Genomic DNA, 13,653 nt, shown 5'->3' with positions numbered 1-13,653 from the left:
TAATAATCCTTTTCCTGTTTAAAACTCGGGGGATTTTCTACTGTTGCCAATACTTTTTCAAGTCAGCAATTACAGTGTGGATTATGTAATGGCTAGGTATTAAAAATAGAAAAGACCAGAGTTTGCATCTATTTTAACCGAGTGAAAACAGAGCAGAGGGAGGGGAAAGGAGGAGAGGGAGAGACCAGAGGAGGAGGGGGACAGAAATTACAAGACAAGAAGCCATGAGAGCTCATCACGTGACCAGACAGTCCACAGTTTACTCTGCCCTTCTGCCTTTTCTTGGCCCTGGTCCGCACTCCCGTTCAAGGCCTCCTCCAGGGAGGGGACCCTGTAGAGAATTCTGAGGACTCAAGACCCTCTTGGGTATTTCTCAGCTGAGCCTTGGGGTGTTTGCCTGCCTCTGACAAGCAAAGTGACCAAGAGGGGGAGGGATTGAATTTGGTGTTCTCTTCCAACCACGCCCCCTTCTCTCCCTACACACTCACCCCTGACCCCAAGTCCAGGACTCCTGTATCTTGATTTCCAAGGTCTTAGAGCTCTGCTTGTTTCTCTTGTTGCAGTGTTAGCATCATGGGATGGTTTATGGAGGAGTCTTTGAGCATCCCAGGTCTCTATCAGTCCCACTCGCCAAAAGCCAACCCACCCATATATATAAATATATATAGTTATATATAAATTTATAATGTAATAAAAACCCCTGTATTCACTATGAAAAATGACTTCAGACCCTCCAGCCCTCCTGCTTCCCCATCCCAGCTCCTCTTCCCACACTGGATTGCTACCTCTAAACCCTTCTGCATAGTAATTCAGAGGCTACCACTGACTTGTTCTTATGTGACTTCTCCTTGCTAATCCCCCACCCCTACCCTGAATCAGGAAATCTTTTTGTTTTCCAAGAGACCTACTGAATTACTTTTAAGTACCTCTAATGGTGAAATTTTAGGTGCCACGTAGGTATGGAGCAAGGAGGATATTTTTGGAAGGAGGACTTCTGAGAGTCTGACAGATCACATCAAAATACACCAGGCTTTCTACTATGTCACCATTTATACAGAGGAACCTACAGAGGGAGGTTTTGAGTTAATCACTAATACATAGTCTTTGAGCCTACATAGAGCCTATCCTGAAAGTATCCTACCTCGTAGGTCTTGGGTGGCAGGGAGTGATGGGTACTTTGAAGAAGAAGCTCACTGTTTCCAAAGAGGGAACCCAGATGTGTTTGGTGGGGTTAGGGAGAGAGACCTAAAAGTCTAGATTGTCAATAGAATCAGTTGTAGGCATTATTAGAAAGTTATTTCCTCATCATTACTTCTGTCTACTCTTGCACCTGCCCCATCACACTCCATTGTCAGAGCCTTCATCTGCACTGGGGGTGGAAGAGAGTGTCAGCAACTCAGAATAACACTGGTCCCAGCTCCATCCAATTCCACCCAGCCCTGCCCAAAGTAGAGGGAGTGCAGTGAAAGGAAGAGGGGTCTAATTTGTGAATTATAGGCATCATTTCATTAGATAGGAAGGGGAACCTGGGGACCTTCCTTAGGGCCTTTCAAATCATAATACCAACCTGGACTGGGAAATGTCCATGGGGTGGCATGTCTATTGTTGGTTTTTAGGTCTTTGACTCTAGATTCCTGTTCACAATTCTCACCAGAGGCTGACTTTGGTAAGGACTGCCAAACATCTGATATGGTCCAGATTTTAATTCTTCCAACCCACTGTGTCCATTAATGCACTTGAACATGCCTGATCAAGTTCCTGGCCTTGGGTGTGGTTAGGGTCAGTGCTGCATCAGTCATCTGTTATCTGGACTGGCTGGTCACTCCAGACCAGGCAGTCAGCAGAAGTTGGAGGTTACAGTGAGTATCTGCCTTCCACAACCCATCCCACTCCTGAGATTTTAGCAAGGTAAGGAGTCCACTGAAGAGCGTGCCTTAGGGGTGCCAGGTGCTCGAGTTAGTCAAGGACTAAATCATTAGCAGGGTTCACAAAGGAGCCCTTTTTGCCTAAACTCAACTCTGTGCTGTGGCCTTTTTCCCATTCCCACCCCCATGGATAAGACCATAAGGAGACATCGTAACTTGGCCACAGCACCTGCCCCATCACACTTCATTCTTAGACCCTTCATCTGCACTGGGGGTGGAAGAGAGTTTCAGCAGCTCAGAATAACACTAGTCCCAGCTAATTGGATACACTGGTCATCCCTATCCTTTTTCTGAAAGGGGTCACCTTTTCTCTCATTAAAATATCCAAGGTATCTTCACCCCTCCACACACAAGCATACACAGAGACGTGTGCACAGATAGAGGTGGTGCTTCTAGTGTCTGTTGCTTAAGATAGTGCTAGTTCACAAGCTGGTATGGACTGGGTAACACTTCAGTACAATTCAGTCGCTCAGTCATATCCGACTCTTTGTGACCCCATGGACTGCAGCATGCCAGGCTTCCCTGTCCATCATCAACTCCCGGAGCTTGCTCAAACTCACGTCCATTGAGTTGGTGATGCCATCCAACCATCTCATCCTATGTTGTCCCCTTCTCCTGCTTTCAGTCTTTCCCAGCATCAGGGTCTATTCCAGTGAGTCAGTTCTTTGCATCAGGTGGTCACAGTATTGGAGCTTCAGCATCAGTCCTTCCAATGAATATTCAGGACTGATTTCCTTTAGGATTGACTGGTTTGATCTCCTTTCTGTCCAAGGGGCTCTCAAGAGTCTTCTCCAACACCACAGTTCAGAAGTATCAATTCTTCAGTGCTCAGCTTTCTTTATGGTTCAACTCTCACATCCATAGCTTTTGATTATACGGACCTTTGTTGGCAAAGTAATGTCTCTGCTTTTTAATACGCTGCCTAGGTTTGTCATAGCTTTTCTTCTAAGGAGCAAGTGTCTAATTTCATGGCTGCAGTCACAAGCCAGGGGGAGCGTTTAAATAGATTTAATTTTTATTTATCTGGCTGCATTGACAAATTTGAGACACAGTAGTGCTTCTGTAATAGGGACACTCATATGGGCCACAGAGCAAGGTGTAAATGGTAGATCTCTTGCAGTAGCTCCATGACCGGGGTCAGAGCTCGACAACTATCTCCCTTTACCGCACATAGTACCACACCCCTCAGGCCTCTCCTTAGTCTGATTCTGACGTCAGATTCAGAAATAAGTTTGGGAAATGAGCCAAGACAGGTTGAGGGTTGGGCCTCAGGACTCCACCTATTTGTCACAACAACTCTGGCTGGAAGTACCAGGAGGTGGGAGTGAGGAGAGCTGGTGTAGCACCTGATATGCCTGCAGCCATACCTTGAGCTACTCTGTCATCCAGCAGAATATGGGGGTGGGGGGAAGGAGGCAAGAGAGGGAGGAAGAGGGGGAGGAAGGAGAGAGGGAGAAGTGAGGAGGGGAGGGAAGGGGAAAAGGATGAGGGGCTTGTAGCCAGGGCCTTGGAGCTGGGCAGAGCCAGATTGACAGGGATGTCTCTGTTTCCTTCTGGGACTGAGATTCAAGTGTTTGAGGTGCTAGTCTTGGGAAAATCAGCAGGGGATATGCTGGCAGCCAGCTTTGGCCTTGGGATAATCTGAGTTCAGGCTGACCAGGGTCGCTAAACACAGAATCGTGCCAGCCCTTCCTCTGTACCCTCTTTCCTTCCAACCAGACAGACAGGCCTAGGCTCCAAAAACTCTTGTTTTGTCACAAAAAGAAAGGTGAGGAACAACTCATTGGCACTTCCTGCCCTGAGGGGTTTGCATTTTAATTTTTTTTTTTTAAGTTTTTGTTTAATTATCTGGCTGCACTGGGTCTTAGTTGTGGCATGTGGGATAAAGTTCCCTGGCCAGGGATCAAACCAAGGGCCCCTGCGTTGGGAGCATGGTGTCTTAGCCACTGGACCACCAGAGAAGTCCCAGGGGTTTGCATTTTAAAAGGATACTTTCAGAGTATTATTACTATTAGTATCACTAAAAATGTTAACTTCTCCTCTAGTCAGTTTTGGTCATTTAAAATTTTTTATAAAAAGTAAAAACCTTAAAACTATTAGCATAAAATTTTCAGTCTTTTTTCCATATATACTGTATTTAATCGTTTCTTCATTCCCCGAATTTTTTTTTTTTTTTGGCCACGATGTGCCCTGTATGGATCTTAGTTTCTCAACCAGGGATGGAACCTACACCCCCTGCAGTGGAAGCATGAAATCTTAACCACTGGACTGCCAGGGAAGTCCCTCATGCCTTTTGTTTATGATTAGTTTTGTTAGAGGTCTATTTTCTAATAACCAGCTTTTGTGTTATCTCTATTTTTTGTCTTCTCTTTCATTGTTTTACTTTTTAATCAGTTTTAAACTAATTTTGTAGTTGAAAAATAAAGGATCTTTTTCATCTTATTAAAAAGGCCAGTTACCCAAAAGAATGGACAAAAGATTAAAAAAGAATTTTATGTGACTTATAAGACCTTACTTAACAGGTAAAATAATGCATCTTAGTGGTGGACCTCTGGGCTTGAGTGGGGATGGAGACATCTTAGAGTGAGTGCCGCCTGGAGGGAAACCTGGACTGCAGTCGGAGGCTGCTGCTCCCAGCTGTGGTTTAGTTACTGGTGTTGGTCAAGGTATAGACCTCTGCTTCCTCCCCTGTCAATCGTGACTAATAAAAAATGGCCCCACCTGTCTTAATCATTCGCTGTATCAATTCAGGTACTGAGTGTGAGGGAGATAAAACACCTGAACTTGCTCTCTCCCCTCTGCCCCTAGTCTGTCTGCCACCGCAGGTGGCAGGGAGGGGTTGTGTGTGAACCCAGCCTCGCCTGGGAGAACTGCTTTACCAGGCTCTGGTGTGTAACCTTAAAGGAACATTATATTGAAGGGAAGGAAAGTATCTTATTCTCTCTTTAGCTCTTTGTGCTTGCTCTCTTATTTCTTTCTCAGCTAGGTGTTGTTTTTTATTTTGTTTTTAAGTGTTTTATAATTCTTTTTCTGTGGAGAAGTGAGTGGGAGGGGTAGGTGTGCTGGAAACAAGCCCCTTTGGGCTTCTTTAACTGGGAATCAGGAACCAGGTGTTCTGTATCTACAGTTCTCAAATGTTTTGGTCTTGAGACCCTTATTATGCTCATAAAAATTATTGAGGACTTTAAAATACTTTTATTTATGTGGATTGTAGCTATAGATATTTACTATAGTACAAATATGAAAAAGACTATTAAAAACTTAGTCTTTAAAATTAGTTGTTTATTATTTTAAAATGACAGTAACAAATCTTTTACATGTTAGCATACTTCTTATAAAAATATATCTTCTAAAAGAAAAAAGAACAGTTGTATTGTTTTATAGTTTTGCAAATCTCTCTCTCTTTTTTTTTTTTTTGTCTCCAGGCTGCTCCATGTAGCATGTGGGATCTTAGTTTCTAGACCAGGGATCGAACCCACGCCCCCTTCATTGGAAGCATCACTGGACCACCAAGGAAGTCCCAGCAAATCTCTTTAATGAATAGCTTAATAGAAGACAGCTGGATTCTCATGCCTGTTTTTGTATTGAATAATATATTGCTTTCCTTGAAGTAGATGAATGAAATTCAGCTTCATATAGATTCATATTTGGAAAAAGTAAGAGTATTTTAAGAGTCTTTTCAGATAATTGTGGATATCTTTTTATTTGAAGTCATAATATTTTGATAAAGACCTTTATTTGCTTTACACAGCAGTAAAAATTATATATTATACATTGTGTGTGTGTGGGCTCAGTCACTAACTCATGTCTGACTCTTTTGTGACCCCCTGGACTATAGTCTGCCAGGTTCCTCCGCCCATGTAATTTTCCAGGCAAGAATACTGAAGTGGGTTGCCATTTCCTACTCCGTGGATATCTTTTTTGATATGTCACCAGAATTGGACAGATGGCATTTTCTGAAAGGTTAGTTGCAGTGTGAGATCTGAAACCATATCAGCGAATTTCTCATACTCAGTTATATTAGGGTTCCTTGTGGCTCAGCAGTAAAGAATCCACCTGCAGTGCAGGAGACATGAGTTCGATCCCTGGGTCAGGAGGATGCCCTGGAGAAGGAAATGACAATCCACTCCACTGTTTTGCCTGGAAAATCCCATGGACAGAGGAGCCTGGCTGGCTACAGTTCATAGGGTCACAAAGAGTCAAACACTTCTTGGTGACTAAACAGCAGCTATAGTAAAAGTCTTTTGGTCTGCCTTGTGTGTTGAATGGGTCTTTTATTCATGCCTGATTTTCTAACATCATGCATTGGTCATTGGAAAATAATGGCTCAGTGATTTATGCAAATCTTCCAAATGTAGACACATTTCAGTTCGAAATACCACATTTGTTATTATTACCACTAATTTCATCACCAAATGTAGATATTGGGAAGCTGTCAAGCTCATTCTGTCAACAGTTTTCACTTGACAGCTCAGATTCTATCAGAAAAAAATATTAGCGGTTTCTTGATTTGACAAGCTCACTTCATTTTTGAGAACCCGTCTTCCAATACCCAAGTCTGAATTATCAAAGTTGGTCAATCATTCTTTCTAATAAAAATGATGTTCCCCCCCAAAAGCAGGTAATTTAGCTATCTATGCAAACAATAGCATAAATGTGTTCAGTACTTCAGCCCAAGTGATTTGTGCACAGGCTCATAACAAGATGTGTACTCAAGGATCATGTTTTAATAAGATTAATAATTATTGCTCCATTATAGACATTCTTAGGTGAAATTGACCTTTTTATTAAAACATAAGTTCTTGGGAATGAAGAATATGACTTTGTTGATTTGTGTTAAGGCCCCAGCAGTTTTATCTCCCGTTGCTTTAGTGTTAGTACAAATGTCAACAAAGTGAACACTACAAAAAAGTCTTGGTATTATTATGGACTTCCCCCCCCCCCACCCGCCCCCACCCCGCTGCCCACAGGAGTCCAGAGATCATAATACAATAGCCACAGATCTATGTGATCATGGGCAGTGATGGCTTGCGGGCTCCAACACCTCAGTCAGTCAGCCTTCCTGGGTCTCAGTTTCTTCAACTGCAGGAGGGGTCTGGTTGGGTTCTTAGTTTCTCCATACTGTTGGACCCTATTTGCTAGTCCTTGGAGCCACTTCTCCCCCAATAGCTGTGCTACAACTCTGTTAGCTCTCCCTCTCTCATGTCTGATTTTCTCTCCATAGCTCCCCCTCAGCCCACCTCTTATAGTTGGGTGTCCTTGTTTCATGTGCTCCTTCACTCCCTGGGTGATCTTATCCCTTCCTTGGTCTTTAACCATCACCTGCAGGCTGACAGCTTCCAAGTCTCTGTCTTTAGTCCAGCTATCTGTCCTGGGCTCCAGTTCTATGATTCCAGCTTCCCTTTGAACCTCTTCACCAGTATTCTTCTAGGTATGTCACTGGCAGATCTCATCATTTTCCTCCACACATTGCCTTCTCTTCCAGAATAGCCAGTCTTGGTTAATCCTTCATCCACCTAACCACTTAAACCGGAAGCCCAGGAGCTCTTTCCCTGCTTATCCAGTTCCCTTACTTCCTTCGTCTAATCACCCAGGCCTATCGGTTCTGCTCCCTAAGTATTTCCCCAGTCACTCGCTGCTCTCCAGTTCTTCCACTACTGCCTTGGACAGGCCCTCATCATTTCTTAAACTGTTGCAAGAACCCCTCTCCCTGGTCCCCTCTCCTCGCTTTCAAACCCATACTCCAGCTTAGGCTGGAAACCAGCCTAAAAACAAAAAGGTTTTGTTTTCCCATTAAATTCATATTGTGTACTTAAATGTCAGGCATTGTGCTGGATCCTGGGGATACAACATAGAAAAGACACCCAGAAGGAACAGTCCCTTGCCTTCAGCACTCCCAGTATATGAGGGGAGAGAAAGAAATAGAGGACACAGGAGAGCATGACACAGGGTTAGAGATTGGGGGGTGCTTGGGAACCCCTAGAAGCTTTAATTGAGGGTTAGCTAAGTTCAAGGGGTGGGCAAAGAACAACTTCCTGGAGGAAGCAACGCTCACTGCACAACTGGGTGGAAGTTAGCTAGGAGTGGTGGGAGTGTGGCAGTGAAAGAGCTTTCCTAGTGATTTGATCATCCCAATTTCCCTGCTTAAAGTGCCCTTCTGAGCGTTACCACTGCCTGTAGGATAAAGTTCAAATTCCTTACCGTGGAACACAAACTTTGTGGCCTCTTAACCATTACCCTGTATTCACCCTGAGCTGCTTTCAGTTCCCCTAAACCCTGGCTCACTCCCTCACAGTTCCTGGCCTTTGCATACAGGGTTCCTCACATCCTCCACCCTTCCCACCCACTCTGAGTTACCTGTGTCAGCTGACTCAGGAGACCTTCCCTGACCTCTCCCGTATAGACACTGTGGCTCCATCGCCTGTGCTCCCCACCTGTGCACACACCTGGACTTTATCTGTCACGTCATTAGAGCCCAGCCGAATGTGTCTGACTCTTGCTCCTACTTGCCAGTGCGAGATCCTAGGTCCTGCTTGGTTCCCACTTGCTCACCCCATGATCATTTTGGGGATCCTCAGGGCGTGTGTCTCCCATGTGCTGATAAGTTTAGTTTAACCCCCTACCCCCACTCCCACTATCTTTTCCCTTGGTCCAGCTCTGCAACCTCCCTTTGCCCCTGCCACACCCCATGGAGCTATCAGATCTGCTGGACATTACCACACCCATCAGGCACACTGCACCTGCTAGGAGCCACTGACAGTCCTGTTGGCATGAAGCCAGCCAGCTCTCTAGTATCAGAGCAGGGCCATGGGGCTTCTGGTACCCCTATTGCCTTACAGAGCCATCAGTTTCAGCTCCACAGGTACATCTATAAATCACATCTACCATCCTAGCTTAGAATTACCTCCTCCATTCCACAGAGCAAAGCTTTTGTCTCTGGGTCAGCTCATTGTACCTATCTCCTCCTCCCTTTAGAAAGAGTTCAGGCACCTCAACCCATCATGCAAATTTAGCTTCCCAAGGCATCAGGGGGCCAGACAGGTGTCACCTTCATCACCTTCTATCCCCAGGCTGAAGGTAAAAAGTGTATGGGTATTATTTATTTAAAATAATAGATTATATAAGCAATACTGAATATAGTTTAGTCATTAGAAATCCAAGCAGGTTAGAGATTCATAGACTAATACCGATAAAGCTCCTCTTCCATCCCTACCCCTGTCTTAAAGTTTACATTACTGGTAGGTACTGATGGGCTAATTACTTGCTGGAAATGTTCAGACTTTCTATTTTGCATTTACACGTATGTGTGGCTTGCATAAAACTTTAAGAAAGGAATCTCTTTTTTTCCTCCCTGAATTTTCCCCCTTTCTACTCTCATATTCATGGAGCTGATTCCCTCTTGAGTCAGCTCTCCAGATTAGAAAAAGGAATCATCCTTCGGATGTCTCTGGCTTTTGTGTGTCAAAAGCTTACACACTTAGGGAAACTTTAGGATTTGTAGACTAGCTCTAGGAAGAAAAAGGATTCTCTTCCTCAGGATGAATACTTTGACTGGAAACAAGATAGAAGAATGATTTCACCTAGGTGGCAAGACCCCAACTCTTTGCAGCCTTACCCTCTGCAAACCGGATGGGGCAGGAGACAGAGGGGAGAAAGATCTGAGGTGTCTGGAGCCTTGCCCTGTCTTCTAGCAGTTCACCTGGGCAGGCAGGAGTGAGGTCCCAGAGAGTGATGGCCACATGGCGGGGCCAAGCTGGGGGGACCCAGGCAGCCTGGTCCAAGATTCCTGGCTGCCCACAGCGGCCAAGAGCAGCAGAGGTTACTAGATCTGGCCTCAACCCACTTCACAGCTGCCTCCAGTGTCCCATGTCTGGCACTTCTCAGTGTGCAGACATACCTAGCATTAAGCTTCCTGTTGGCAGGATGGAAACTCACCATAAACACTGTGTTGAGTTATAGAAACTAAAGTTTGATTTCTTGCACATCTGAATTTGTGAACTGAGATTTGTTCCTGTGGCTTGTACCATTCGTATTTTGCCACTTGTGAAAATGATTTCACAATATATCTTGAAAATGTTTCCACAGAAGTGGATATATATTTATCTTTTTTTTAAAATAAAAAATATTATTTTTTTAAAATACAGGCTCATAGTAGGAAATTCTAAATACTGCAGGAGAAAGCAAAAATTCTCCAGTCATCTATTCCCACTCCCTAGGCATAACTACTGCTAACAGCTTCTTGAATGTTATAGAAATTTCCCACGAAGATAAAGACGTATCTGTTTCTATATAGCTCTTTTTATATACAAATAATCTCAAGCTACAGGTACTTATCTGCAACTGTTTTGATTATTTAACAATTTGACCTTTATTATTAAATAAGTTCTATTATTTAAATAGTTACAGTTCAACTTTCTTTCAGTGATGCCCAGTATTCCATAGAATGGATGTGCCACATGGTTTTAAATTTCCTGATTTTTAGCTGTAACTAATCAAGGTCACGATGAATATCACAATAGCTAGCATTTATTGATCACAGATATTGTTCTTAGCATATGGAAAGTCATAACCCTTATATCAGCCCATTGAGGTATAGGCCCTTGTTATTGCCCCTGCTTCACAAGTAAAGGGACTTAGCCACAGAAGAGGTCAGTAACTTTCCCTTGGTCACATATCTGGTGGTGCTGCATCTGGAATTTGAACCAGGCGTCAGGTCCGAATGCTAAACCTTAGTACACCACAGCCCCGTGTGAATGCTGTACACCTGTGCTAATATCTCCATAGATGGGTTTGTAGCAGGTGCAAATGCTGGGTCAAAATAAATGCACGGTAAACTTTAACAGTGCTAAGTGGTTAGAAGCCTATTTTATGAAGAGAGCTATGTTCTTTTCAGAATCAAGTAGAGAGGCCACTTGTTTCCTGAGAAGAGGTGGGGCTACACCTCTTGTGCCCAGAGACCTCACTAGGTAAGGCTGTTTTCTCTGCCATGGTGAGGGCTTCAGTTCTGCTTCCTGTCTGGCCTTCTCTCTGGGCTAGACTGTGTTCCCAGGAGCCTCAGTAGCCATGCCTATGTCCTTTCACTAAGGCCACAGCCACAGGCTGCCAGAGAAGTCAGCCCCTGGACTCCTGTCCTCCCTGCGCCCTCTTGTCTCTCAAGGGTGAGGGTACCTCCCAGCTAGGAAGATGGCCCAGACTCCAGTTTCCTGCTTATCTGAAAGAAGAGAAGCGGGTAGCCATCTAGAGAAACAAGTTGGCCACTGTTTACTTCCCCACCCGAAGCTCCTACGTCTGACTGCAAGGGGCGTCAATGAGGGGCTTCCAGGTCTAGATCCACACTGGAACCTGCACAGAGGTGAGGTCAGAGTACGTGGTACAGCTTCTCCTTGGCAGTGGTTTTTATAGGACTGTGTCATGAATGTTTAGTCACTCAGTCATGTCTGACTCCACAACACCATGGACTGTAGCCCACCAGCCTTCTCTGTCCGTAGGATTTCCCAGGCAAGAATACTGGAGTGGATTGCCATTTCCCACTCCAGGCGATCTTCCTGACCCAGGGATTGAACCTGAGTCTCCAGAATCCAGGTGGATTCTTGACTGCTGAGCCACCAGGGAAGCCCTAGGACTATGTCAGTGGTTCTCAAGTGGGGGCCATTTTGCCCTCACCGGCACCAGCAGGGGGTATTTACCAATGTTTGGGGATGTTTTTAATTGTCACAACTTGGTGAGGGGCTGGGGTGGGGTGTGCTGCTGGCGTCCAGTGGATAGAGGGAGGACATGGATGCTGCTAAACATCCTCTCAATGAAGGCACAGGACAGCTGTTCACAAGAGTTATCCAGCCCAAAATGTCAGCAGTGTTGAGAAATCCTGGGCTACAGAAGGGCAGGCAGTGCTCAGCACATGGCTGTCACTGTGACATTATCAGTGGCAAACACTTAACGTCTTGTTCACCTGTAGCTTGCCACTGTTTTAAAGTAGTTTATACCCATGAACTCATTTAATCCCCACAACAAGTCTGTGAAACAAGTTCCACTACTATCGTCCCATTTACAGATGAGGAACTGAGGCACGGGGCTGTAAACTACTAGCTCAAGGTTCCCATGGTGGCATCTAAGCTTGGCCTCTCACAAGTGCTCATGGCAAGTGCTCCAGGACTTTGCTTCTCTCTCTGCTGCTTCCAGAACCTTGGATTGTTTATATCTGTACAAAGAGAAGAAAAGCAGTCAACTGGTCCTCTCTTTGACACCTCTGTGTCCAGTGGCATTTGTATTTTTTTTTTCTCCAGAGAGTTTAACTGAAATGAGTACTGAGGGCAAAAATTATGGACAAACATGAAAATTTACTTGTTGAGTTTACACGAAAAAAATTCCTCATGTCACTCCTACAGTGGTCTCTGAGAACTCTTTCAGCCTCTGGGCTTACAGGTTGGACTGCTTGGGCAGTAGATTTGCAAACTTCATCTTCTAGGAGGACAAGGAGGAGCTGGTGAGTCAGGTTAGGGACACCAGGGATGCCAGGCTGTTCTGACAAGGCCCCATAGTTTGGATAAAAGGGGTGCTTCTCCAGATGAGGCCTCCAATGGCCAAGATGGGAAGTTGTAAATAGGATGAGGATGATGGAAGGAGTGGGAAGGGAGCTGTTGGATCAAAGCCAACTTTTCACCATAGGGAATACTTATTAATTATAGGATGCCACAGGATTGGCTATGCCTCTGAGTGTGGGAGCAGTAACCTTTGCTTTAAACAAACAGCCCCATCACTCAACAGTAATTAGCAGCAACAATAAGCATCTTCACAAGACCAGATTGACAGGTGGCCCACAACACACAGCCTCAAGCCTGGCCGGGAACTCGGCTTGGATGCTACGCCTGTGGAGCCAATCAGCCCGTGCTTGGGCAGCCCAAGAAGTACTGACACAGAAATGACATACTCATCCTCGGGCTGTTTGCTGGAAACTTGCTATGTACTAGGTACTGAGAAGGGGCTTCCCTTGTGGCTTGGATGGTAAAGAATGTGCCTGCATTGTGGAAGACCCAGGTTTGATCCATGAGCCAAGAAGACCCCCTGGAGAAAGCAACAGCTACCCATTCCAGTATTTTTGCTGGAGAATTCCATGGACAGAAAGGAGCCTGGTGGACTACAGTTTGTGGGGTCTCAAAGAGTCCAACGTGAATGAGCGACTAACAGTTTCACACTTTTTCTTTCAGGCTCTGACAGGAACACAAAAGAAATGTAAGACACAGACTGTACCCACAGTCAGGAGAATTGAGTAGACATTAAGTTTGAAAAGTTGCAATAGCACAGAAATATACAGAATTGTCCCTCCATGTCCAGGCATTGGTTCCGGGAGCTCTCCCCTCATCCCTGGAGTTACCAAAATTCATGGATGCTCAAGTCGCCTGTATAAAAAGGTGGAAAAAAAAAAAGGTGTAGTATTTGTATATAACCTATGCACATCCTCCCACATACTTTTTTTTTTTTGCCTGGCTTGTAAAATCTTAGTTCCCCAAGTAGGGATTGAACCCAGGCCTTGACAGTGAAAACATGGAGTCCTAACCACTGGACCTCCAGGAATTCCAGTATACTTTAAATTATCTCTAGAGTACTTACAATAACTAATACAATGGAAATGCTATGTAAGTAGTTGTAAATACAGTGTAAGTGCTGTGTAAATGATTGCCAGTGAGGGGACAATTTCAAGTTTTGTTTTTTGGAAACAAAAAACAATTTA

General features: G+C 44.6%; 1 long non-coding RNA gene across 17 annotated transcripts in view; it reads left to right on the top strand.

Annotated features, from left to right (window-relative positions):
- LOC110127552 (uncharacterized) overlaps positions 1 to 13,330 on the top strand; it is a 113,640-nt gene extending 100,310 nt beyond the window's left edge. For 15 of the 17 annotated variants that reach the window (XR_011492920.1, XR_011492929.1, XR_011492930.1 and 12 more), the window contains one exon: positions 5,351 to 6,178. This is a non-coding gene — a long non-coding RNA (uncharacterized lncRNA). The other 2 variants (XR_011492883.1, XR_011492928.1) reach the window with 2 other exon arrangements.
- The last annotated feature ends 323 nt before the right edge of the window (positions 13,331 to 13,653 follow it).

This window comes from Odocoileus virginianus, chromosome 2 (genome assembly GCF_023699985.2).
Source record: "Odocoileus virginianus isolate 20LAN1187 ecotype Illinois chromosome 2, Ovbor_1.2, whole genome shotgun sequence".
In the NCBI taxonomy this organism is placed as follows: Eukaryota; Metazoa; Chordata; class Mammalia; order Artiodactyla; family Cervidae; genus Odocoileus; species Odocoileus virginianus.
This window is presented reverse-complemented; position numbering and strand designations above follow the sequence as displayed.